Here is a 5,196-nt window from a genome sequence, read left to right on the forward strand (position 1 = left end):
CAAAGCACCCAAATAAATGGTTATTGCATTGAAGCATTCAGCACCCCTAACACTGTCCACAGCAAACCAAAGTTGTTTGAACAGTTGAAAATGCAGAGAGCAGCCTGTATTGGTCCATTTCAAACACAACTGCTTAAGCAGCATGTCTTCACTGTGGTTCCCAGACTCACTAAGCAGAGATTCCTGGAAGACATCACTTTTTTGGAAGAGCAGCATTGCCCATTATGAAATGTTTTTCAAATCCCGTCATTTAGTGGAGCCATATTGTACTTTTAAAGCTAACTACATGCACCTTTCAAAAATATTAAAACATGTCTTGTAAGAGCCCACTGAGTTCTGCCAATAAACCATAGCTGTGTCTACACGTGCTGTACCTACAGAGAAACAGAGATACCAAACAAGGACTTGATTTACCCCACACACAAAAACCATCATAACTCTGACCTCTTAACTCCCTATGCCTTAACCACTTGACCAACACAGACACCCCCATACACTCCTTACTAATTATTTCCTAAGAAATAAATGTAGCATAGTTGTAAAACTATAGCATAGACTAGATATAAATATTCAGCTGCTTGTACTTGCAGATATAAACAGTACACACGGCTCATAATCCACCTGCAGTTTTCAGAAGGTTTTGATATCAAGGCTGTTCAAACACATCCTCTAAAATGTTGAGTCTATAATCCCTCAATATGTGTCAGATAAAGGATTTCTTATTGATTTGAGGTCAGGATTTCAGCATAATGAAACTCATGCAAACTTAAGGCTTTTTATGTTGTTTCTTTTCCTTTGTCTGGCTACTCCCTTTCCACTTTTAAACACGCAATCTGTGATCCACGAGACTTAGGAAAAAATCCAAAACTGTTTTCCTTGTAATTCAGTACATCCAGATAAAACCATGCTAGAAGGTTATTATTGATGCCTTGTTTGCTCACACTATACTCACAATCTATTATATGTAATCCCTGGATATTCTGAAGAATCATTGCTAGAATTAAAGAACCTTTGTTTGAACTTAAAGTGTTGGTGAGTGAAAGGCATCTGTTAATAGAAGACAAGCTTGGAAAAAAACTGCAGAAAACTGTATTTCCTTACTGCTACCAGTTTTGCAAACTAGCCATAAAAACAGCATCCAGCCTCAACAAATTGGTTCAGGTGCCTAAGGTTAATATTCACAGTGTTTTCCTGGGACATATCTTGCCCTCCTTAACACATCCAGTGTTGCATCATTAACTCATTAAGTTTATTTAAAAACCCATCTCCCTATTTGCGTGATAGGCTGCAGCTAACAGTCTGTTTTGTAAACTGAGCAAGTTTATTCTTGGTCTGTGTTCATGCAATGCTGAAGATTTGTCTACATACAAAAGTTATGCTTAATTACACTGATTTAATTTAATCAGCTCAAGCCCTATACTGTGATGAGATCATAAGGTTGCTTTCTATATGTGAAGTTCCTCACTGGGGAAGATGGACACGACCCTTCTACACTACTAAATTTGCATCCACGTGCAGGCTACACCTGTACAATTGCTTAAATAAAACATCATGTGCACAATTTATACTGCTCTAGAACCTGTGTTTCAAACCTGAGACACATCTGTGAGTATATGGCCCTTAGAAATCTTGGTAAGAGATTGTACCAGGAATTAAAATACTCTCTTTTTTTGATGTGTATTATTTGAGAGCTGATGCAAAGTTTCACATGTAATAGCCAGTTTCTGGTCTGAGTTCTGGCAGAACCAACTTTCTGAGCTTCTGTGGCATCCCAATAGTTGAGAAAGTGTTGCAGTTTTCACTGTGTACAATCCCTAACTTTAAATAGCATTCAGGATGCATTTCTATTTATTTCTTAGTAAACTGAAAAACTGAAGTTGCAAAGTCACCTGAGCTGACATAACCTAGTAAATATTTGAAATTTTAAAAAGTGCTGAAAATATTTCAGAATTTTTTTCAACTTAGGATGAGATTCTTTTCAGTAGATTGCAAAATGAAATGGCTCTTTATTACATGGTAGCACTGAACTATAAAACAATGCGAAAAATCAATATTCTTAAATTTTATTAATGGAAATACCTAATAAGAATCTTACTCATTGATGACATTGCTATTTTTATAATTGAGCAGGTATCTCTATTCTAGGGCAGTAGGAACAGAGGAAAAATAACATTAAAATATTACAAGTCCCTAGAATATGTAGCTTTAATAATGGACTTTCAACAGATAGGTTTTAATAAACAGATTGCTCTGTAAGCAGTGGAAATGTTCATAGTGTGGCTACCCTGTGACTTGTGCTGCAAAGCAATCCTCCACTTCAATACTATAAAAGCATTATTAACTCCATGGACATGATGATAGAAACATTTTAAATGCTAGCAGACTGTAAAAGCAGTATGTGATAGACTCTTGGATTACTGGGGACAAGGTTATGGAACACCCTAATACAGGTTTTCAGTGCTCAATAAATAATATAATTTGCATGTGGAAACTTTTAGGTATAATATTTTTTCCTCACAGCATTCCTGTAGATTCATAGAGACAAAAACACAACAAAAAGAGTTTTATGTATATATGCAAATCACAGACTGCATGAAAAAGACTATGTGCTTTTACTCATGTATTATATAAAGATTATAGATGCATATTCTCTTATGAACTTAATATCTTATGAAATTCAGTGTAAGATAATGAAAATACAGATGTAGTGCTTAGACTTTTCACTTAAATTACTGTTATGTAAAGCAAAAATAGTCTGAAATGGCCAAACCTGTCTACAACAGACACAGCTTTTTTAGCTAGATAGATGAAAGATACACACAGCCCAAAAACCTTCATGTTATAAATCACTCCAGAAATAATGATGGATTTATAGCTCCCTCTCAATAGTGCAGACAAGCACTACTCTGATCCAAACCCCTGGGATCAGGAAGGTGGCCTGACACACCCTCACTTCAGACCCTTTGGATCCACCCAAGCATCAGCACTGAAAGTTATTAGCCAGGCATAAAGCATTTGGAACTGCAGCATATTTACTATTGTTCAGATCTGAAATGTTGGTTTCAATATTTGGTGACTTTCTAAAGTTTTATTGAGGAACATTTGTTGGTTACTAAATCACTCCCCAGCCAGTTGCTCTAGAGAACAACACAGGACTCTCTTGAAGGCTTGGGTGGCCCAGCAGTCTGTGGCTGCTCTCGGACTTCCCTTCCTAGATATATTTACCTTACTCCTACCATTTCATATGGAATTATTTGTTGGTTTCAGTGCCATTCCTTCCTCTGAGGCTGCACTTTCATCTCACTGAATTTTTATCTTTTAGATTCATTTTGCCTCTTCAAGGGGTAAAGAAATTGAGGAAATTATTCCAAATGGAATTTCCTACGTTTCCATCTCCTTGTGATTAGCAGGCACACTCTGAAAAGCACAATGATGGATTCCTTTGTATCATGATTTCTCTGCAGATCTCACAAATAAGCAACAAAAAATTCTCAGCTAATACGGGATTTCAGCTTAGATGGTCACAAATTAACCAGAGAAGTGTGTATGTTAGTTTAAACAAATTACACACCTTTTCCATTTTTGGTCTATAGCATAAGAAATTAGATAGTTAATTTTAAATGCAAAACTTTGTACAGCGTGCAAATCATGTCTGTATGTCAAACTGAAATAACAAACCTAATGAGGAATGTTAAAAAAGCAAGACCTATTAGTTTAAAGATACATGGAAGCAGCCAAAGATGACAAACATGCATAAAATTCAAAACATGATGGAAAAAGGAACAGGCACTGAACCACATAAATCAGTGTTTTGAATTCTATTTCTCTGTGGGTATAATTGTACCTTAGTTTCTTATAATGATTTATTGAGGTAAATAGTCTGTATGGTTTAACAGCTACAGCTTCAAAGTGTCAGGCACAGACTCTCCTTTATTCATGAGGCAGCTGAGTATTGGGATGTGAATCAGCTTCTGTATTCTGGGACTTGGCAAAGTTTGTTTTTAAGGTCCTTATAAAGGATTCATGTTGATGCAGCTATTCAAATGTGAAAAACACTGTGCTGTAATGGATGAAATAGAAAAGCTTTACAGTAATTCTGGAGGAAAAAAGTAAAAACACTGAAATAAACCATTCAGAATTACCTTCAGGAAAAGAAAGGAACATCCCAGAGTTAATTTTAATACATTATATCATTAGGGGAAACACAGAAAAAAGCCAATTTCTTGATGAAGCACAAAAGTGTGATGGGATTCCAGAATTTACTTCTAAGTTAAAATAAAATAAAGTACAAGAAAGAAATGGTAGAAGTTTAAGCTGTGACATTCACATTTTGGGTTGATTGCCAAACCACACGTTCTATTGCTCTCAGACCAGGATAAACCAACCATTAACTAATCAAAAGAATCATTATCCATGAAAGCTATGATGGCATTTTAACAGTTCTTAATCTATTAATAAGAAAGAATAATTTGCAAAATAGATCCCCTCTTCTGTTTACATTCACAGGGCCATTCTTAGCAAAAATTATATGTAGGCTCCCATGGTGTAGAAACCCTATGAAAGCCATGAAAATTCACTAAGCTTCCTTACGTCCCGTGCCAAGATATTCAGCAGGAACTTTGGTCGTTGCCAAGAAACACGTGTGCCTCAGATACAGAAGCTCTGCGTGTACCGGTATTTCAACATTCCTGGAGAGAAATGTGACCCCTTGATGCATACACTGGTTTGCTGGCATGCTCACATTCCTCCCCATCTGTCAGAGTGGCATGCTGCCTTCTCACAAGGTGGGATGCCAGTTCAGGAGCACAGGTGCCAACCAAATATAGGTTCGGACTAATACTCTGCAAAATGTGGCAAATGACATTTCACCTGCAAGAGGGCCGTCCTACCTGTGGCCCATGCCAAATTAGGATTGCATGCTTCATTAGCAAAGGGGGTCATCAGCTGAAAATCACAGGCAGAACCAGAAATGCTGGCTTTCTGGATAACATCTCCTAGCTGAGAGCCTGCAGCACCGAGGTTTAATTTACAATACACCAAATTTTCCTAACATTGCAGCCATACAGCCCTTTGGAGCAAGATGCAGCAGACCATGGACAGAGATCTGTTGAATTCATCCTCCCAGACTCATTTCTGACAAATTTCAAGATTCTTAAAAAAGGCACATGAATTAACAGTGGGGGGGGGAAAGGATAA

The sequence above is a fragment of the Agelaius phoeniceus genome, chromosome 6 (assembly GCF_051311805.1).
Source record: "Agelaius phoeniceus isolate bAgePho1 chromosome 6, bAgePho1.hap1, whole genome shotgun sequence".
Taxonomy (NCBI): domain Eukaryota; kingdom Metazoa; phylum Chordata; class Aves; order Passeriformes; family Icteridae; genus Agelaius; species Agelaius phoeniceus.